Consider the following 23,636-nt stretch of genomic DNA (forward strand, 5'->3'; position numbering starts at 1 on the left):
CCATACCCTGGGAATCCTCTCCTTCAGAGTTCGAAAAAACTACAGGTCTGGGAATGAGGCTACATGGACTTCATCCAGGTTTCTGCCATGGACGCATGCATGATCAACCACACGCAGAGTTTAATCTCTTCAGGGAACAATAATGCCATCTAGCACAGGCACCATCTAATAAGGTGTCCACATTAGAAGCCTGTACACTTCGTGTAGTCAACAGACCCTTTGGAGGACTCACAAACCTAGCTCTACCACTCTCCACCAAATATTAACTAAGCCCACACTGCTGTTGCAGATACTTAGATATAAATGCTTATATTTACACTAACAGTAAAATACAGGCTGCTTTTCTTCCAAATTTGCAGGAGGAAAAAACACTAAGGAAGTATCAAGTGAGAAACCACAGAATACTTCTCATTTGAGTAATGGCACAACAGCACAGTATATACAGATGTCAAGGCTACTCGGGGTCACCCTTCCTGATGAATGACACTGAAAATGAAGGAGCAGATCCCTGAAAAAGTTATTATCTGAAGGGATATCTCACCACCAGATTTTGTAGCAAAGAGTTAAAGCAAGGTCATAAGATTGAGAAGTCTGAAGGACTGAATACCAGAGGACAGCATGCACTCTACCTTCCTGGAGTATCTGCCATATATCCACAGGCACATTTAAGAGGCAGAATGTGACTATTTAGAAGCATTTCAGTCACATGATGGGGCAGAAGAACCCACAGCACATATGTGTGGCACAAGCAGGTCAGCATAGTATGAGGGAGGATGGTATTTCTGAAAGAGCAAAAAAGACAGGCAAAAAGAGCAGACCATCATTGTGTTATGCTACTTTTAAGGCAGTCAGTCATTTCACCTTGATATGTTTTGCGCATGTATTAATTTAACAGGACTACAATCCAAAGTTTGATACCACATTTAGATATCTGGAAAGGGGTGATAACAGTACTTCGTTTTCCTGGCTTCACAATATTGCTGTAAAATCAAGACTGAAGTGTATTTCAAACTGTGCGTAACACAAGAAAAGTGCTCTGAATAACAAAATGTTTTTCTTTGGTTGAGCTTTTTCATATAAACGCATACAATAAAAAGTAAGAGCACATAAATAGCTGATAAGCAGCAAAAAGTGTATGTAATGACAGAGGATTCTTGACTCACATGAGTAAATTCGATCCACATGAACTCTGAGAAAGAAACCCCCCAAGTTTAAAAAGGCAACATCTTTCAGAGGGGCTCTATTTCCTGTTGCTTCCTGAAAGAAGTTCTAAGCCACTGGCACCAGCGAAAAATTGTCCATGGCCACAGAGGCATAAACAAGTTCCTTCCCAAGCATACTCATCAGAAATTCTTCTCCTACTGCAACAGTGAACTTGATCTTACTCCCATCAGTTAGAGAAGAAATGATGGTAGCCTAAGAAGTGCAAAATTAGGTGTAGCGAGAGCTAGCTTTGCAGCTGATGGCTCAAGAGCCAGAAACATTGCAGAGCACTACACACTTCCAGACCAATTGATCAAGGCAGTATGTTTCTTCCTCTACCTTTCGCCCTCCTCCAAAAGGCAACTAAAGGTAGCAACTCAAAACCACAGAAAAGAGCATTTCTCTGATCAGATAAGAGATGCTCTAAAACCCCTGTTCAGTGGCACCAGCCTTTATTTTCATTATTTAGTTTTAATAGTTTATCTGGTCTGCTGCAAGAATGAATTGGATAATAAGGACCTAACCAAGTTCATAATCCTACTATGATAATTAAAGGGCTAATTAACACACAGCTATCTGCAAAAAAATCTGATTCCTAAACCAAATGGTATTAAATAAGAGAACTTCAGCCCAGGATTCAAAATCTGAGGCTCTTCAAGCAAATTATTATTCATGTTTTCAGGTTTTACTGCACCTCAGCTCTCAAGTCAATGAGTGGATTATCAAAGGTTGCCAATTAACCAGACTTAAAAAAGCAAACAACATTCAACCTAAACTAGCTACATCATACTATCTGTTCAACATCACTGCCAGCTTGAGGAATCTCTGTAGACAACAATGAAGTCATACTCATGACCATTAGCACCTTATTTAAACCAATGGACTGTTTGTCAAAACGAGATCAGATCATACTATGGTAACTAAATACACGATAAAAATAGATCAAATTTTTAATATGAAACTTTATTAGTGACTAACAGCAGAGACCAGGTATTACTTGATAAACAAGTTGGCAGAAAACATGAATAGACTTAGTTTATTTCTGAATTAGAAGTAAAGTGTCTCCCTGGTCACTTGTTTTGTTTTTTTAATCCCCTTGATGACTCTGAATGCTTTGGTTGTGTCTGATGGTACAGCTTGGTTTTCTTGGCTCAAAATGCTAGAAACCAGTCTAGCTTACACAGGGCCCCACATGCTTGATTCTACCTTTACCCTTTGCCTCCTGGCAAAATGTTGTCGAGAAGTAAATTAATAGAATAGAAAATTACTAAAATTACTAAAAAACTAAAATTACTTCGAGGAGAACCTTACAAATGAAATGACACTTTCAGGAATACCATGACTAGGACAGAATCAAAACTGGGTGTTAGTAGTTTTTGATAGGCATCCAAGGGAATACTCTCTCAAGGAAAAGAGGCTTAAAGAGTATATTCTTTGGGAATGGAAATACAACTACAAGCCTTTCCTATCCTGGTAATTAATCCAGTACTAGAACATCAAAAATGTTTTCCAAGACTACATTTAAAATTTATTTAAATGAGTGGGTAAAACTTCACTGGCCTAACTTATTCTCTACAACGTAGTGATGCTGAGAAGAACAGAAAATTGGAATGGCTGTTCAAACACCTACCAGATGACTGTAAACGTCAAACCAGTACATTTCACTATCGGTTTTCATGAGTATTATACAACTCATCTGAAATTCTACTCTCAAAGCAAAAAGACTAACACAGTGTTTTATAAAGTCTTCCTCTTCCCCCTCTCCAACAGTTATGAAAACAGCAACGGAGAAATGAGACTTGCACAGAATTAATTGTGACTCATTAAGTGGAGCTTTTTAAGAGTCAATGAAACAGTATTCACCTATTATAGCTCATCATCTCAAAAAAATGCATCCTCCTGGGCATGGCAGCTGCACTGCCTCTCAAAAACCTCCCTCTGCACCCACAAGGATCATCACTGCTAATTCCATCTCACACACTTTATAAGCCTTCATTCAAAGCAAAGCATTAGGAAGCAATAATATTTTATAGCAATCTGTTTCCTACTACCCACATTGCATTTCTGTATGTAAGAGGAATTTACCTGTCTGAATGAGAAAGACTGAACTTTTCATTAGTCAAATAACCTACCTCATCTACAGTTATCAAGCAAAATAGAATTATCAGCAACTTTTGTACCACAGATGTACTTGGGAAGAGAAAACAGATGCACTAATGACCTCTAGCAGATCCCTTCTAAGCTTCCCATAGGTCACTTCCATGTATCCCACCCCATAAACAAGCAGCAGTGTGACATCCCTACAAGGAATTTACTCTCTGCAGCTAATCATGAAGGAGTAAAATTTAGATAATAGCTCTTTCCGTCATTATTCTTATTCCAATCTGAAATAGATCTTAATAATGAATCTACTGCAGCAATACAGGATAATTTTTATATTTTTTGAAACAACTTCCTAGTGTATATTCAAATTGTGATAAGATGAACACTTCCTTCAGCAGGTCCTGTACAGACTGCTAAAAACTACAGATTATTTTGAGGCGAGCATTAGGCCTGAACATACTGCAATTTCTTTCTTTTTTACGATAGTGAAGATTCAAATAGGAAAGACACCTCATTAATCTACGTATGTATATATGGTACACAACATACCTGCTGTTAAACCAAAGGTAGTAATTTTGCTAGAACTGCACAGAAGCAAAAGTTCAGCTGAAAAAGAATAATTTGGATATGCATTTATGTGATTCAGTGATCTTAACAACTAAATAGAGGAAAGAAACACCGAGAACATATTTAGCCTATTCCACATGTTCAGCAAGGTTGGTCTCTCTTGGTGTTTAAACTAGAGCTGGATAGAACAAATCATAAAGCTACTTCACCAAAGTGAGGGTTGAGTTTTAAAGCAGGTAAAGAGACCCATACAAATACATATATATATATATGTTCACTAGGAAAACTCTGCCAACAGCGAGCAATTCAGATCACATTTCAAAGACACTGCTTCAGGGTAAATCTTGTTATAAATACTGCCAAGCGGAAAGACACACAATAGCATGAAAACCCTTGTAAACATTCTAGAAGAAATACATGTTCAGGTGAAGCCAAATGAAGTGAACTGCCTGGAACTCATTTTAAAAGCATCAGGCTTTCTCCCCACCCCCCCTCCCCCAAACCTCCCTTCATTTTTCATTTCCTAATTACAAATTTTACAAAAGGAAGATTTCAGATGCAGACTGAGCTCTGGTCTGAACAAGCAGCACTTCCTTGCTCTTCAACCTCTTTACTAAGGTATTGCGAATCTCCAGGTAGCAAGCTTGGTTTATTTCCACTTACCCCAGCAGCAGCAGCAGAGCTCCCAACTCATCCTAGGAGATACAGTTTTCTGCTGTTTCCATTTTTCTTGCCCCATCTCTTGACCTGAACACCTCTGAGCTTTGCTGCTTGGGTCCTTGCAAAAGCCCAGAATTTGGTATTGTCAAGCTCTTTCCCTGACCCTCCACCAGTAGAACTCCAAAACAACCTTACCAGACCTGCAGATTATCAGTCTCAACCTAGTATTTCATAGACTTCCAGCAGATTTACCAGAAATACTATGAATTTCAGGAAGCAATGACACTGATGAACAGTTTGCTTTTTAGTACAGAAAAAAGAAAACTGCTCCCATGACTTCTGGGCATTGAGAAAAGGGTCAGTCCCATTCCTAGTCAAAGCCTAGATACATACCAAGTTGTTTTGCTTGTCTCAGTGAAACCCAGCAGGATGAGCAGCCTCAGTGGTGTGCTGGAGCATGGGCTGGCAAAGGTTGCTAGCTGCCCCTCTGAGGCACCACTGTCAGAAGAGTGACTGCAAAGAACTGCCCAGGCTCTGAAGTAGCACTAAGTGCAGTGTGAATGGTGAGCAGAGCAAAATCATGCTCACAGTTAAATTCCCATGAAGAAGGCACACACACTCCAAAGGGAAGATAGCAGACAAAACATCAGCAGCTGTCACCCACTGAATAATGAGAAAATGTGCTAAGTCTTCAATTGTGTGATTAAGCAATGATGCCTTTGCAGCCCCTCCTTAAAGCCTCAAATGGAGAGTAATCTCCTATTTTACTATTATATTTAGTAATAAACTATTTTTCACTGAAATATTCCAGGAACGCACTGAGGCACCTCCCAAAAATGGAATGTTTCAGCCCAAAGTGTTTCAAAGTCATAAGGAAATGGGGAGTTAATTTACAATGCAAAACACCTGACAACCATAACAACCTATTCATTAATGCACACAAGTATTCCAACAGAGCACTATTCTACCTCAGTTCTCTTTATCTCAGAGCCCAGTCCCAGTGTCTCGTGTGGCAGTGGCAAGGTGCTTCCTCTTCCATAGGTTGCAGTGCTGGGTTTGTGCTGACTGCCAGCAGCCCTGTCAGTGCTCAGTGAAGAGGGAAGTCATTCAGGAAGACTTTCCTTAGGTGAGCAGTGGTAAAGCCCTGACTGGGTGGGGCCTCACTGCAAAAACTGCCCTGACCAGGTCCAGAATAAATGTGTATTTCTGAAAGGAAGAAAGGCTATTTTGTAGGGCTGTGAAATGGAAGAACATTTTACTGGGCCATAAAGAGGAGATTTCTACCTGCTTCTACACTAAGAAAACATCAAAAAGGAACAGAGACTCCATTTATCATCTACCTTCCTGAATTCATCTACTTCAATCGTATTGTTTCTTTCAGTGTTAAATGAGCTTAAGTTTCAGCCACCTGAAGCTAGCCATAAGAATATTAGCTCTTACTAGTCTATTGTACTATGTTATGCCACTGTTTTCTGGCATACCTTGTGTAGCTCTTCAGTTTAAATTTGCTTTTCTGTAAATTTAGACAAGAGTTAAAAGTAAAGGAAATAATACAGACTAAGTCTCTATTCAAGGGCATCCACTAGAGCTTTGAGAATGAGTGAGCAGAATTACAACCTTCTGCCAGGATCAAAGCCTTCCGTGAAGCCGAAGAAAAGTAGAAAGGTGTTCTGTCAGGTTGGACTGCTTCAGGCACATGCTGCTCTGCGACAACAACTCTGTATTTATCTCTGGGGGAGAGTTGTGTCATCTCTAAGGATGGTTCAGCTGAAAACACTACAAGGGAACCTGTTACTAGCACATAAGAAACCAAAGAGCCACTGGTTTTGAAGAGAAATATTTTTAAAGGTACATGGCTTGTGACTATTTCTGCAGTAAAGGATCATGACTGCCGTGGTTTGTAGAACCAAAATATTACAGCCAGTGTTGGTAAGACCTAGCTGAGGACCCTGACAGGTGCCAAATGTGCTACAACTGAGGCCCCAGATACCCTTCTCAGACAAAAGTTTCTTCAGGCCTCCACGTTAGTGGATATTCAAATAGACCTGCCCGGATTCATGCGCACAGCACTACATGAAGGAAAATAAAGACTCAGTCTGCCTTCCTTGGAAATAGGAGGGACCTTTGTTACCCAGACATTTATCTTTTTAATAACTATATTTTAATCTTAGAGGAAAAAAAATACAGAATTTACAGGATAGACCTTTACTGCATACTATGCTAGCTTCTTAAGTATGTTTTGCAAGACACCAAGGAACAACTGGCTACAGCACCTACATTTGAAGAAAAGGAGCTGGAAGAGAGATCTTTATCTAAAGGGAGTTACTAAAATGGTATTTTCCTTATTTCGCATTAAAAGCTTGTGTTATAAGGACAAGCTAAAGTGCTACCTGAACTTTAACTCAATCTGACACAACCCATGGTAGACCTTTTTGCCTAACAGAGCAAAAAAAGAAGCAGAAGCTTTAGAATCAACTACTGCAAGATTTGGGGGGAGGGAAGGAAAGATAAAATTACATTTCTCAATTAAAAACAAAGTCTACGGCACTTTTTTCAGTCTTATTTCCCACACACATATGTTAGTTCTAATCTTTTCTAACAGAATTAAGAAATGCATAGGTACTTATTTACAAGTATGATCACAGAGTCCACCTCTTTATAACTGCATAAATCCCAACTGTAGCACTTAATCTTCTTGTATAAATACCAGGCATATTTCTCCCATAAGAAATTTGTCTTAAGCACTTAAAATTGTTATTATACTATTTAAATGAGAAGCATAAAAATGTAACACAAAATGTAAACCAGTATTAAGAAGTGGCTGGAGGACAGTAGTTTTGCTCTGTATCTCACACCTTCAAAATGGAAATCTGAAGCAGAGAAAGATTGACTCATAATAGCAATTAAATGAATATATAAGTAGGCTGCAATTAATTAAGCAGATACATTGCTTTTTAAAGTTCCCTTCTGTGTTGTAGTCTTCCTTTTTAATCTCATTTTGCTCAGTCCAACTCTTCTGACAGCTGTTGACATCAATATCCCAAAATACCACAGGTTTTCCTGCAGAAAACCCTACCAATACTGACTGTTAAATCCAGTGGTGCATGTCAATGTGATGACTCGCATCTCATTTCATTTTCATCTCCTTTGCCCTCATGTCAAGGACCTGAAGCTTTACAGTTTCATCAAAGCCTGTTCCTTTGCCCTCTTTCATACACCTAAGACTAAGCAGAGCAAGTAGAACAAGCCCACGGTGGCTGTCACCAGCAGCACTTGAGCTGTTGTGATAGCAGGTTTTAAAAATTGACAATTTCCCTAGAGTTTAAACAAAAGGAAAGAGACAAGAACAACTCTCAGTAACGCCACTCTCCTTGCCACAGAGCAGGAAGGTTTAAGAATTATCCCATTTCCTCTTTCCTTTTGCGTCCTTCCCTACAATGTTGAATTTTGTAGAAATTAGAGGAATAGCCACATTCCCATTTAAAGTTGTGCATTGAACAGAACCAAAACAGACACCCAAATATAAGACTTAAAGTTGTGGTTTTATACATTCCTGCTCAAACAGAATGACTACACATACTTGGGCCATGATTAAGGCTGCTCTGCCATTTATGTTATTTAAGATAACCATACCAGTTTATTTTTTCATTAGTCATTTAAAAGTCAGACCAATTTATCTTGTCATGTGTCCTGGTAGAGACTCCAGCTCCACTTGGACAGATAAAAGATACTTCCATTACACATTTCCATTAAACATCTGCAGCTGCCTCTAACTTAGATCAAGTCTGGATACTTAAACACAGGCATATGAACTCCAGCATGCAGGCAGGCCTCCAAAACATCTACTCTTCTTTAACACAAAATTCACCCCCTTACACACACACCCCAAAAAAACAACCTACAAAACAAAAAAAACCACACAACAAAGTTCCTAAAATTATGGTACTTCCTTCTGGACTGATAGTACTAAATCAAGTACTATGCACAGTTACAGTTCAAGAGATGGAGGGATCTAAAAATATACTCTCATGCTGGGGATATTCTTTGACCTTTGTAGACGTACACCTACAAACATGCAAAGCTACAGCTGTAACATGAACCCAGTTCTCATTCAGCCAAATAAACATGAAAGGGGAAAACATGGGATGCTAGCCTATGATGTGCATTTTCCACAAGCAAATCAAAACTAGTTGATACAGGCACTTGAACATTTATGAATATAGCTTACTTCCTACTCTAAAGGCCTTAACTTGATGATCTCTATCCTACAGCCACCTACAGTAGCCAGGTCATCAGTGAACTTAATGGAGAAGAGCAGCATTTCTTCACAGAAATTGAAAGTTTGGTTTTGCAAAAGCTTATGTACAATATAATTAGTTTCTTACAGTCAAATTAATTCCAGGTTTGTTTTTCTACTATGTGGCAATGAAAAACAACTTCAACTCTGAAAACATCAGGTAACTGTCATGCTATATTTAACTACCACGTTTCACTTCTCAAGAAACATCATTTGAATAAACAGATGATGTAGCTATTGGGTTACCATTACCAGTAGAAGCTGCAGAAACACATATTTGACTCTGAAAATGGCAGATACAAAGGATAAGAAAACAATATTTAGTACTGAGCATTTCCAGAAGCAAAACCAGGGTTATACTCAATCTTAGTTTGTCTAATTCCTCCACTCAATAACATAGTTTTATTGTCAGGCTTGCTTGGATTCCCAAGAGCTAAATAAGAACTGAATCTTGCTAACAGACTCTCAATTAATTTCAGCAATACCTGCATTCCTACCTCTTTTGTTCTCTCCCCTGAAATCCCTGAGAAAGTGAATGTACAATTTTGGTTACTTCATCAAATCACTTCTATAGCTGGGAGGCTATTGAAAATATATTGTCATGCTATTTCAGGAACATGAGCACCACTAGCCAGCTATTGAGTCAGTGTTATTTAAACAGCTAGCATGGAATAAAAAAGGCTATGAAAATAAAGAAAGAGTATTCCAGTAGATCCAAAGCAGTGCAAATAGAAGGACTGTAAAGATGTTTCTGACACGTCATTACCTGTATCAGAAGTTGAACTTTACAAAAAAACGGATGTCACACTAGGAGAGAGGCACTGTCTTATTTCCAAGAATTGCTTTAAAGCTGCAACGGATAGATATTTTCCAAAGTACAACAGAATTTTCATCTGCTTAAGCACTCAAGCAAATAGCATTTCAAATTCCAAACTAGCGCCAAGAGGGAATGAAAAAGTAATCATGGACAATATTTCATTAGCTGGTTATACAAGTTAATCATAATTCAAGAATGCTGAATATAATTTTGACACTACACTCAGGGATTACATTAAGATTCTAAAAGTGATTGGTTAGATTTCATTTTGTCCTTGCTTGTAGTTCACTCATGTACACATAGAAAAACAACAACGGTAAGCAATCAGTTCAGCAACACTTAAAAGAGCATTTCCACACAACTATTTCTGATACACAGAAAGGACTGTGATAATTATTTACTTCAGCACTTCTCAGTGTAGTGGCATGAGGATGGATGCGCAGAAAAAGGCTTAAGCTCTCTTGAAAACCTTCCCATCAACATGCTGCTGCACTGCAGCCTAGGGAAGTCAGATCAGTTGCTAGGACAGGTTAAAATATGGCAAGCAGGAAAACCCCATTACTGACATAATAGCCTCATCCTAGTTCAGTGTCAGAATCTTAGTGAACTTTAAGGAAAATGATAGTATTTTATGTACAACCATCACCAATGCAATGAGAGTATGGAAGTAGTGAGCAAAATGAAGGCACAAAAGAAACACTAATAAGATAAACTGAATAAAAATCAGACTGTAAAAATATCAATGGGAACTGTCTTCCAAGCATAATGCAGTAAAACAAGAATGTCATAGGTCATGTATTACACTGGACAAAGGGAAATATGCTTTATTTGTTAACACATTTACACAGTATGGAAACTTACCTACCTTTCTATAGACACCACACAAATCACTCTTCAAAAACTTAAATTCTGATATTTTTTTCTCTTTGTGACAGCCTGGTTTTGATCAGGAGCAAAAGTTCTGTGCATTACAACCAGAAAACTTTCTCTCTGTGTTTACTAAACATCTGGCACTAACAGCAAAGCAGATTAGATTATTTTGTTTCAGTGTCCATAAGCTTTGAAACAGCCATTTCTACTTTCCAAGGCTTTTTCTTTAGAAGATCCAGTGTCAGATTCACACACTCTACCTGCTAACCTGAGATAAAAGTGTCATAACAGAGCATTCTGATTCGCAAGTAGAAAGGACTTGGCTCAGCCCTTAGCCTCACACATCTTAGGTCTCTGAGTGGAACAAATCCCCAAACCAAGTTGCTAGCCAAATTTTTTTCCATATCTTCTTTCATGTTGTTTATAGAATTATAAGCATCCCTGTGCCCTCCTTCCTTCCAAGTGAGATGTAACTGCATTTTGTTTGCATTGCAGCTGGCAGTGATCATAAAGTTTCTATACTTCAGTGATAACGAAAAGAGTGCAAGATTAGAGAGCTGCATGTGAGTAGAACCTTCTTGCCACACACAAAGCCAGTATTCCCTACACAGAAGTACTATTACAGCATCTTTCCAAGCCATAGATTTTACAATGGAGACCAAGTAGCATAATCAATTTCAATGACATCATTGTGCACAGCATGCAGATATCTTACCAACACACTCTAGACCATTCACACCCATGACGTTTTACCCAAAAAATTAAGCACACAGACAGCTTCAGTCTACCTAAAAAGGCACACAGGAAATGGCAAATAATCTGAATTACATGTTACATCTGTAATAATGAATTGTAAATAGTAAGTAATTGTAATGGTTATAAACTTCCTCAGAGCATTCACCCAGGAGTTGGTTTTAAACATTTTTTTATCATCCTTTCAGCAACGAAAGAAGCAGCACCCTAGAAAAAGAAGCTTAACTTCTGAAGCCAAGTTAATGAATGCATACAAATTGAGATTCCACCCCACTCCTCTCTGAGGCAACACTTCCTGCTCTTGCAATTTTATCATGACTCTCACTATTTTTAGTGCTTTTCTTTGAGTCTCTGCTGCTGGAATCATGCCTGAGAGCCTTAGCATTAATTTTAAAAGAAAAGATTTCCCCTCCCCTCCATCCTTGTAAAATCCTGACAGTGTGAAACCAGTGCAGCCTGCAGGCTGAAAAAGCAGAAAAAGACAAGAAATGAAGGGTTGGTTTTGGTTTTGTTTAAATAACCCCTCATGACTTCTAAGGCGAATCTTGAGTCACAGGAGCTAAATAATGCATCAGGTCCCCAGAGCTGACTGCTCACTGGAATCTCTCCTGAGCAGCTGCAAGGCACATCAGCATTTTTACATGGACAAAACATGCAATGCCACTTTCACTGCTCTTTCTATACAGTGGATATTCCTACTCTTCAGAGAGCTAATCCACTTCTCTGAAAAGTCCCAAAGGGAACACTTGAGCTTTTGAGCTCCACACATTTTGGTTTACAACAAGATAATTTCATTTTTCTTCTCTGAAAAGCTAACTCTTCTGCAACTAAGAGGACCTTGAGTGAGGAGGTAAAACTAAGAATAATATATACTTTCAAGAAAGGTGCAAATGCACATCAGGCTTCCCTAGGGGAAGATGGTGCTCTTGCATTCACCTTAACATAACCACTTGCTTTTATTTATCCATGCAGCTGGAATTCGAACTGGGAAGTTAAATCGATTATCTTCTTTTTCATATGATTGAGCAGCTCTTTGAAAAAGCTCCCACTAGATGGTGCCACCGCTTAAACAATTCATAACCCGACTGCACTGCCCGTGCCGCTTCCAGCGTGCGCCGAGACACAGGGAGACAACACATAACCAAAATGCATCTTCTATAATGTGTCTGTCAAAGCAGCAGTCAAACTAGCTTTCCCCTAGGGAAAATAATTAACTCCTTTCTTTGGCATTTCTTTTAAATAGGAGGGAACACCAGCTGCTTATCTGAGGGAAAACTGAACGGTAATGGAATCATGATGGCTCTCTGACCGAGAGCTACAGGAGAGGTGACCTCCACGGCAGATCAGGGTAGAGACAATGCTATTCTTGGACTTGAGAAACTCAAGTTCAACTCCCTCTTCTGCTGAGCAGACCAAGTCAGCAAATCCTAAAGCAAGCCTCCTCACCTCACTGCACCTCAGTTCTCACCTGGAAGTAAAAATTACGGAGCTGTTGGTTAGTACTTGCAACTTCAGCCAGATGCTGAATGGACAAGTACATTTAAAAATTATGCCATATTCTAGAACTGTGAAGTATTTTTGTATACATATATGTGAGTCACATAACACCTTTGGTATTCACTTTCTCTTGGCCCACACAGTACTCTAAACATACATATTTTGATGAGTTTTTAACATGAGCTATGATGACTATCAGAAGTCTCTTACCTCCTGTTACAGGGAATCAGACTCAGTTACTCAGCTTCTACTGTGCCCTGACCTCGTCTTTTAGGGCCTGCTATTACATTTCCTGTAGCTCTGAACTTTGAAAGAAGTGTGGTGGGTCAAAGGTATTACTATGCAGCTAAAATGGTTAGTTATGCCTACCCTGGCAGTCAAGTATGGCTGGATTTTTATTTTAGTGATTTTGTTTAAACATTTATCAAGAGTCACAGGAACCATTTATTACAAATATGGTTAAACTGATAAATAAAACAAAATGTCTTCAAAACTCTAGATGCACAGCATAGGAAGTTCTGAGCTTACTTAGTTCTGAGTTCCAGCAGAACTAGAAGGCTAAAGTGTATGCTCTTCCAAAACACATTTTTAATGATCATCAGTAAACAGATTATAACCAAATATGAATAATGTGCGTTTAAGACCATAAGAAAAAGGGAAGTGTTGAGGTAACATTAGAATTCAGTCATGTAGACAAGGTAAATTTCCTATCAGCTAGTAGACGTCAAACAGACTATTTAATTAATCAGGTATGTGAGATAACACACAGAAAGCACACACCTTCATTGCACAGGGAAGAAACCTCCACTCAGCCATAGCACTCCTCCACATGAACACTGGACTAAAAAGAGGGAAAAAAATGCTGAGTAACACATACACCTATGTAATAAACCAGGAACTGCTACAGGAAATACGAGAGATCCCTTACAGCACATGGGAGGAAGAACAATAGGTTAGGAAAAATCTGAAAAAGAAAGGAGACTGCGCCTAAAATACTAACAACTACGACCTGAAAACAAAACCTGAGAAGACTCTTCCCACTCAGGATGCATCATGGGATAAAACTTCCCCAGGAGACGACAGGACCTCCTCTAACTAAGCTAAAACTTTGGTGGTAGTATCATCAGGGTGCTTTCTTGGGGTGAAAGAGATTCAAGCTTGTGGCTTTCACTTCAGGAAAGACCATTTCTTGGATATACATAATACATTCAGCTGAGAAGCCTTTTACTGCTCTGATCATATTTACTCTGTTTTAAACACAAAAACCAAAACAACAAAACCAAAATAAACACATTCATCAGGTCTAAAACTCTTTGCCAGCTTGTCAAAGGGAAATGGAACTGGCAACCCCAGAAAGGTTTCACAGGATTTCTCAGGAATTAAACTGCCCAAAAGGAATAGCATTGAGCTGCACTAAACAAAAGTGTGTTATAAATGTCAACAGTATAAACAACAGACATGAATCTAGCTGCAAAGAGACAGAATGAAAGTCCAATGATAATTCAGGAGCTTGATTATTCATGGGGGAAAATTAACAATAATAATTCAGTTACAGTCAGTTCCTTTTTCATATACAATGAAGTAATGCAGCTATACAGTTACTAAACAGCTTCACTATTTAAGTTCAGCAATCATGATGTAGCTTCTTTGTGTTGGTACTATTCCCATAGCAAATAGAAGATAATCTCCATTTAAGGATGATCAGAAAACAATACAAATAAATACTGAGGGCACATCTACACTGCAAGGCCTTTACTAGCATGACAAGTAATCTACTAAGATATAAAGAATGGACTATATCACTACAACAGAACAGCTGTTGACCAACCCATGTACTGAGGGGCACTTTATCCTGAAATGAACTGTTATGCCACCTGCTCGAGTACCACGAGTAGAGCTGATCTAATCGCGTACTTCTATGCTGTCCAAGGTAAAAGGCTAGCATTCTGAACATCCTTATCAGAGGTAGTCTCTTTTCTTTTCTGCTTACATTATATCTTTATTGCTAGAGAGTGTAGTATCACTAGAAAAATACCAAAACATGTGTACAGACTGTACCCAGCTGCACATTTCCTCGAAACATTAGATTAGTATTCAGTGAAATCTGCAGACACCTGATTGAAAGATGGCATGACCAAAATTTATGGCAGTCATTAATTAAGACAGAGCAAGGTCAGACAACACAGCTAGAAAAAGAAACCTGAAAAACATTTTCTCTATTAACTGAAAAATAACTATCAGATAGTTAGAAGTTCAGACTTTAGCCAAGATTATGTGCACACTTGCGTTTTACTGGTTACAAATGTGGACTTGTAACTCCTGTCTGAATAAACATCAGAAGAGGCAGCCAAAATGTTTCCTTTATCTCTTAACACACACAAGCACACACAGAGTTTTTCCTTTTTAAAGCAGTTTTCTATTTCCAATAAAAAGCACCACAAAGTATATGGAAAGACTGAAAGAATTAAAGGAAAGTGTAATCTGTCTGAAAAATAACTTCATTTTAGATGTTCCAATCACTTTGAAAGGAGATTTTCTAAGTAAGCATAGGCATGAACTGATGAGCTCGTATGAAAGAAAGAATTTCTAGTGTTCAGTGAACTCTAGTGTGGAGCTCTGCTAAACACTTGTGAGAGAAAATATGTGGAATGTAGAGAAAAACCAGTCTGCCATCCCTGCCTTCCCTGCTAAAAAAAGCTTCTAGATCATTGTCATAATCCTGTACAGGTATGTGATTATATGAAGAATGTAGTCTGCAGCTGATGATTGGCTTCTTCATCAAGCTGAAATCTCGACTTCTTTTCTGGTATGACTGCTATCATTACAGTCATCCCTTCCACACTTGCATAGACAAGAGAACATAGAACAAGCAGATCTACCTTTCCTTTAGCCAGCAGGTGAGTGGGCTTGTTTCATCCAGATTAGTGCTACGCTAAAAGCCACAGTGTTCCTTAGAAAAAGAGACATGAAGTTTTTCTTGCATTACTAAGCAGGCACTTGCCCAAGAACACTGTATGCGCATATTTAAAAAAAAACAAACCAGAACTTGTTCTGCAGTAATTCATGATTCTGCAAGGTGACAAAACTGATTAGCTTTGTCTACTCATTTCATAGAATGAATTAGAAATCTTCAAGAGAACACACACCTGGGTTTGCCTGAAACACATGTACACAGCCAACAGTAGTTTTAACTCAAAAAGATAAAGTTAGATTACTTTGCAATTCAATTCAAAAACAGTGCTGTACAAAGCAAATAAATTCACCCAGAACCTGCAATGTTTGAGAAGAGTTTTGACACAAACTTGTTCTTCCTTTATAACCAGCAATACTGGTTTTGGTGATGATATTAGTCAAGGATTTATTTTTTTTTTTCCCCTTGAAAAAATAACTTCCTTTTCCTTTTGTTTCCAGTAGAACTAACTCAAACTCAGAAAATTACACAGCACTAAAAGGAAGCTAGATGCCTGCGTCTCAGCAGGATAGAGATTTGAACAGGCAGGAGTATGTGTATACAGGAAACAAAGTTGTACCTAGCTGGGAAAGAATCTTCAAGGATATACACTGGAGTACACAAAAGTTAACAGGCAACGTGCTTTACATAACTTCAGTGTTAGAGGCAGTGTCCAGTTCAAACAGCTGTTGAGAGACAGAACAGGATTTGCTGACTGTGGATTAAAGTTATTTCTCATTATACTTTTGAACTGATGCTAGTCAATAGCATATTGGAAATCCCTAACTGGCTACAAAGGAACATAGGGAGCGACTAGATTATATTTCTATTAAGTAATAAGACACATACAGCTTTTTCATCCTAAATGTGTAATACTATTGACTATTGCATCTGACACTGCTCAGAAGAGGCATATTATCTTTAAGTATATTTATATGTACACAATATAAAAACTATTTAATTGAAGCTCAGAATTAGCAACTGGCAGAAAGTCTCACACTCATTATTTGAATCATCTGCTGGAAACAATAGAAGAGTTTCAGCTACAGTTGAACTCTTCACCTACAATTGAAAACCAGGGCTAGTCGAGGGAACGTAGCCAGCTCCTTCAGCTGTAAATTACCTTCAGTTTACTTAGAAATACAAGCGGAGCAGTATTAGAGGCAGATCCTGCAATACATACAGGATGTGCCACATCCCCTAACTCAGCTGGCAGACAGAAGCTCTTGATGACACAGCTAGGAAGTTGGAAATGCCACATCTACTTCAATTGGGTCTTTGTCTAATTCAGTCCCACTATTTGGCCCAATCACTTGGTGTTAAGGGTTGCAGAGGTACCCACCAGCACCAGAACTTTCCCAAGTTTTCATAGATCCTGAAGTTAAAAGGGAAACCAATGCTAAGATGACTCAGAAACACACAGAAATTGCTTGTTAACAGGTATGACATGCTTAGAGTGTACTTTCCAGAATCACAGAATGGTTTGGGTTGGAAAGAACCTTATGATCATCTACTTCCAATACCCTGTCATGAGCAGGGACATCTCACATTAGATCAGATTCTTGGGGGATTTGAAAACAAAATATTCTTTAATTTTATTTTTTTTTTAAAGATTTGTATCCTCCCCTCAGCTTTACTCACCTTGCACTAAAAATGCTGGAGAAACAGTTGTAAAATGGGGCACATGCACTTTGCAGGCATGATTTGTATCTACATGTGTAACTTGGCACTCCATCTAAGTCTTTTGATCACATCTGCAGTTTTAAACATGTGAAAAAAAACAGTAGCAACCAGAAAACTGATGGCATAAAGATAATCCCAAAGAAATCACTAATAGAAGCTCCAAACACAACTGAAAGCCAAAAACTTGGACAAGCAATTTATATCAATCCCCTTACTAAGGAAGGAATGAAAAATGGACTTCTGCTGTAAGCCTTGAAAAGAAAATCTCTTGCTCAATCTTACTGAGAAAACTCTACGGTTTCCAGACCATTTAGTATTTGTTGTGGATTATAGTAAGTTGTTTTGAAAAAAAACCACATTTTTCTAACCACTCTCAGCTGTGAAACTCTGCACACAAACCCAGCCATCTTCTGTGCTCTATTCCCTCACATCCCCCTAGCATTCACAACTCTAAGAACAGTATAAATATGGCAACCACAAATGAGAAAGTTCATCACCATCACCTGTTTTTCTCTACTGATCTGAGGTGAGAACACACATACCAAAACCATGCAATTCCTTAAAGCCAGGGACACAAAACCTCTTCTGAACTCTGTGTGTGGTTTTGCTGGATTTTTAATCTCAGATGTTAGCAAGCATTTGCTTTAACATTATATTTGGTCACCTCTGGTACTTCAAAGAAAAAGAGAGCCAGCTCTCTCTGACTGATAAAGACTGAACCACTTTAGTTCAGGTTGGAGTCAACTATATTTTCAACATGCTTCAGGCAGATGATGATGTAATAATGGCAAAATTACCCAGACACAGAGACTGCAGGTCATATCCTCCTGTGTGTGAAGAAAAGTTTTTCCTCTTCCATGGAGAGTTTTGTCTGTGAAATGTATTTTTTAATTCAAATCAACACAACCACAAACACCACATTTACTGATCCAATTTTCTGATACATGCTAAACATTCATGCCAGCAAGTACAAATATGCCAGTCAAGTGTCAGTATCAAAACCATGCTAGTATCACTGGGCAGACTTCTTTTTTCAGTTACACTAACACCCTCACAAGAAACAATATAAAAGTGTATTAAAAAAAACAAACAAACAACAAAACATGGAACTATTGACTATACCCCCTATTTCCTCTTGTACATTAGCTTTAGCAATAATGTCTGTGTGTCAGCAGCAGATGGACAATGCTGTCAGTATGTTAGCAACTCTGTCCTGCGGAGGCATGGCAGAGGGCATCATGCCATAGCATCAGTCAGTATTTATACACCAGTGCTAGGACCTCACCATTTTAAATGCAGAAAACTGCAGCCCTTTTTCCTGTATCATTTTCAAGTAGTTTCTAGAAGCCCATGAACCACACCCTTCCTGAAATAAAGGATCATTCGTACTCTTACAAAACACATTGTCTCAATATGTAATCTATTGCTTGCTAAAACATACCCTTGCACAGAGTGGTAGGTTTTGTTGTTAACTGTTGTTTTTCATAAATCTAACTCAGGAAGGAGCTGGGGGAAGAACACAGTTCAGTTGAAACCAGCCTTTATTGCACAAGAATTGCTCTACAATTAGTCAAACACACATCTTCCAAACATTCTCATCTTTGATGTGCTTACATACAGCAAATTCTCTCTAGTCTAAACTTATTTACATCAGGAATCTTCACAGGGGGTGGGAGGGGGAGAGAAGAGAGGGAAATGCTTTTAGTGACAATTCCAGCAGGTCTTCCCTGAAACAACCTACAAAATTTCATCTCAGCTGTGACTAAGAAAATGGCCTTATAAGCTAGCTCAGTTAACTCACGCGAATCAATTTTTAACTGAAAATATGTTTTACAGTACCATCTCACTCTTCTGCAAGCTGCCTAACAACTAGAGATGCAAATACCTACTAGAATACATATGTGTTCCATAACTTTAATGACTTTGAGTCTATGACTTTCAGTTGCCATGACACAGTCCAGACAAAGTGATTAATTGCTACTCATGACAACAGCACAATTGTTTTAAATAGGTGGGTGAAATGACCTGGAAATACTGTTCATTGCTGCCATGAGACAAAAATAAAGTCACTGAAAAAAACCCAGCTGAAACAGCTTATCACCAAAACTTATGCAGATATATGGACTATTCCAACGAGAGAGGTTAAGACACTGCACATCTCCCTAGCTAACTAATGATGAGAAAGCTAGAACTAGCAGGTTCGGGTATAAACTACTGAAATCATCCCTGTCGGAAGTAAAATGCAAACCAATTCTGTTCTTTCTCTCACCTCTCCGCCTGTGTTCAACGGAAGAGTTCTTTGGCTCATGTACCTCAGTTCAGATTTCTTGTCACTGCTTTATATACTGGACTCTAACACCATCACTGCTGAACACAGAAGCAACAAAAGACTCCATGAAAGTTCAGAACTGAAAATAACATGAAAACAGGGGCATGCCAGTGTCATATCTTTTAAACAATGAACTACTGGTCTGCTTCCTGCTGCTGCATTTGCAATGGTGTTTCCCACAGGCCTACAGTTTGGTATTCCCGAAGAGCTAAGTATTGACCCAAATCAAGTGCCAAAATAAGAAAGAATGGCATTTTCTTTTAAGCAGAAAATGAATGTTAGAATCATAGAATCACAGAACAGTTAGGGTTGGAAAGGACCTTAAGATCATATAGTTCCAACCCCCTGCCATGGGCAGGGACACCTCACACTAAACCATATCACCCAAAGCTCTGTCCAACTGGGCCTTGAACATCACCAGGGATGGAGCATTCACAACTTCCCTGGGCAACCCATTCCAGCGCCTCACCACACTTACAGTAAAGAACTTCTTCCTTATATCCAATCTAAACTTCCCCTGTTTAAGTTTTAACCCATTACCCCTTGTCCTATCACTACAGTCCCTAGTGAAGAGTCCCTCCCCAGCATCCTCACAGGCCCCCTTCAGATACCGTTCAGAATGTTAAAAGTTGTTGTTTTGTGGTTTTTTTTAATAAGCTTGCTAAATAGAAAAATATATGCTATTCATTGATTTATGAGTCAAAAGATACTGGTATCTAGCACTAACATCAACTACTTGGTGCACATTAAGATGTGCTCAATCATGCTCACCCACAAGCACTGACAACCCCAACCTTCAGTCAGCAGCCATTAACATTTCAGTCTGTCAACACTACGTGCTCCTCAAAAAAAAGTTTCACCTTTGGCCCCTTCTGTAGGGGCAAGACATAATAGATGCACATAGCATCTATTATGCACATAATGATATAATTATATAGCACATAATAAATGCCAGAGGAAAGATGAAATTGCTGTCTGTCTCATTAGCACTACTTGAACAGAACTGTTTCACAGTCCAGGTCGGTTTATTCAGGCATTTCTCATTATTTCCTAGTGGGATACTCAAATACCTTAGTGGCTCTAGACCTCAGTTGCTTACCTAATGTACAAAAAATTTATCTTATGCTTATTGCTATCTTTATCCCTGGAATTAGTTCACAGCAGTGTGGAACAATGTCCACAAAGAAATACTATGAACATGGAAGGAATGAAATAATAACCAGTAAAAACCTTAAGGATTTTCTATGACATAAGTGCAGCTAATATGTCTTAGCTTTGCATGACAGGAAGCAAAAATGTTAAATGTATAGGAGATTTTTAAGGGGGGGGGGGCGGCGAGGAAGCAAACAGATCACTTGAAATAAGGAAAAAGTAGTACAACACTACTCCTACAACCACTCCTCTCCCCAAGCAATTTCGTATTTGACCACTGCTGTGTAGCATCATGTGTGGCAAAGAAGGCACGGGCCCTCAAAGTACTGTGAAATACTTTGGTTTCTTTGCAGAACAGCAGCCAGAACAAGGACTGTTCATTGCAGAAACCTCAGATGGAACTGAACAGCCCACAACAACAGTTCTAGAGTAACAATAACCTTTCCACTGCTGATTCCTCTTGTGGCTTTGCCTATATTGCATTCAGGAGTGTGAAGGTAAGCAGTGCTCTGCATGAAGCACAGGCACTGAAGGAAAATTTATTGGACTCACTGACCCCAGGACACCCCTATTCAGCAACTGGATAAACTCCCTGCCTGAAACGGCTGTGGGACATTCAGAAGCAATCAGATCAACTGTAGCTCTAAACATATTCAGATGTGTTTCTGAGCAGCCACAGGGACATGAAAGAAATGTATGACATTACATTCAAGCTTTGGACATACAGTCCGCATGCTAGCCTTCAATCTGTGCACAGATATTACAATGGCAGAATCTATTTATGACCAAAACAACCTGCACAGAACACTGATAAATGAATACAGTTCTACCACAGACAAGAAACATCGAAACATCAGAATACCATTTAGACAGCTGCCAACAAGGCAAGAAACAAAGCTAACATGTTTTAAAGGGTTGTATTTTTCTTGTTCAGATAAAAACTCTCAGTAACACTGCTGTATATTTCAGGAAATCTTTTATCTGTTAAGAAATAATCTCAATAGGTTAGTTATCATGGGTTCTCCATTGTGAGAAATGCACAAGATTAAATTAATTCTTTTTGGTTCTGTATTTCTATGGCCGTGAGCTCCTCTATCTAAAAGAGTTTTGTTTGCTGTTTTGTTTATATTTTCCATGCTGTATGAAGCAATCCTTTTCTAGAAACAATGAGGCATGAGCTAATGTATTTATTATCTCCAGTATCACTGTGTTTTCTTTGTGTTACGTCCTCCAAGAAAAATCAGGTTATTTTCTTCCCCCAGGACACAGTCCAGTTTCCAGTGTTGGGCACCACAGTCAGAAACAGCACCAGTTTTAAGAGTGGTTTAAAGGAAACTATTTTTAAACACCTGTACCAGCACTGTCCCGCTTATATGCCTGTCTCTTCAGCATCTGCGTAAGGTGAGTAACGCCTTATCACCCTGTTTTGCTGTATTATACATACTGGGATTTAGGAAACTCATCCTACCTTATTAGCAGAGTTCAGCTTTCATGTAAAACATCAGGTAATAAATGGCATCCTGTTAACTATGTGTCAGTTACGACTATCTGCTTAAGCTTCCTTCAAAGCCATACTCACTGTTACTCCATTCAGTCCGGCTGTTTTGCCTTGGATAAAAGCAGCAATCCTTCTCTCTTCCAGTGAGACTTCCACAGAGGTCCAGAAACAACAGAGCAACAAGCCTGCAACTGTTAGGTGATTAGCACTGAGCAGTTAAATAGGAACTGATATGCATGCTACAAAAATGTCTGTTTCGATTTTTTTTACTTACTGTATGCTGCCTTTTCATGTTCTTTCTGAATCTCATCCATGAAGTGGCAGACCCAGAGGTACTCCATAGAGCACTTTCAAACCATTTGTCACAAACCAGCCATGAAGTAAAACTCTAAAAAAGAAAAATTGACTTAATTTCTAATTAGTCATCAAGATGACCAAAGATGATGCTGGTCCAAATGCAGTATTAGTAGCTTGTAAAGATACTGGGCAACCTGTTACAGAGTGCACAGGACTGAGCCACATAATTCAGTTGAAATTAAATGGAAGGAAAACCAAAGCTGAAGTCTGTAATAACAGAGTTTTCCATTTCAAAAAGAAAAACCTGCACAATACTGTGTTCATCAAATTAAAGTTTTACACATAGAGTACACGTATAATACATACATGTTTGCATAAGGCTTGTTATGTTTATTTTGAAACCTCGAGACTTCTTTGTTCACATCCCACATGCACACCTGAAAGCAGTATGTGCAAAAGACTCCATAGAAAATAAAGACCAAACTTTTAGTCTCTGAAGATACATAGTGGGAACTTTATCATCATGTTTTCCAAATGTTTGTCAGTAATTTTAAAACTATCACTCATAAAATTATAAGCCAAATACAATTCTCTGATTTTTTAGCTATCACAATACAAGCGCAGTCAGCAAAAAAAGATCTGAACAGAGAGGAAGATGGAAATCTGATTTCTTGCCAGCATACTTCAAGGGAAGTATTGATTTTAAAAAAAAAAAAAAAAAAAAGAACAGTTCTTTTGGAAAATATCCATTTCTACTTGACACAAGTAAGAAAATTCCCTCTGTGAATACACACATATAGAGTGAAATGCAGTTCTTCACAACAGAATACTGCATTTTAACACAAGGTGTGTACTTGATAGGAAATTATTAATATTTAGGAACAGCTTTGCTTAAGTAGCAGTCAGTGAGAGTATCAGTGATTTTGTTTAATGATACTCATTACATACCCAAAATGTTAC

At 38.6% G+C, this 23,636-nt stretch overlaps 1 protein-coding gene across 1 annotated transcript in view; it reads right to left on the reverse strand.

Moving 5' to 3' along the window:
* The window catches only part of OTUD7A (OTU deubiquitinase 7A), a 146,482-nt gene extending 123,998 nt beyond the window's left edge, over nt 1-22,484 (reverse strand). The window contains exon 1 of the mRNA XM_061447144.1: nt 22,461-22,484. The gene's annotated coding sequence lies outside the window, so the exon portion shown is untranslated. The remainder of the gene's footprint in view (nt 1-22,460) is intronic.
* Nucleotides 22,485-23,636: the final 1,152 nt, after the last annotated feature.

The sequence above is a fragment of the Pezoporus flaviventris genome, unplaced genomic scaffold, assembly GCF_033815535.1.
Source record: "Pezoporus flaviventris isolate CSIRO_AGI_PZ_B2104156 unplaced genomic scaffold, CSIRO_AGI_Pfla_v1 ptg000006l, whole genome shotgun sequence".
NCBI lineage: Eukaryota > Metazoa > Chordata > Aves > Psittaciformes > Psittacidae > Pezoporus > Pezoporus flaviventris.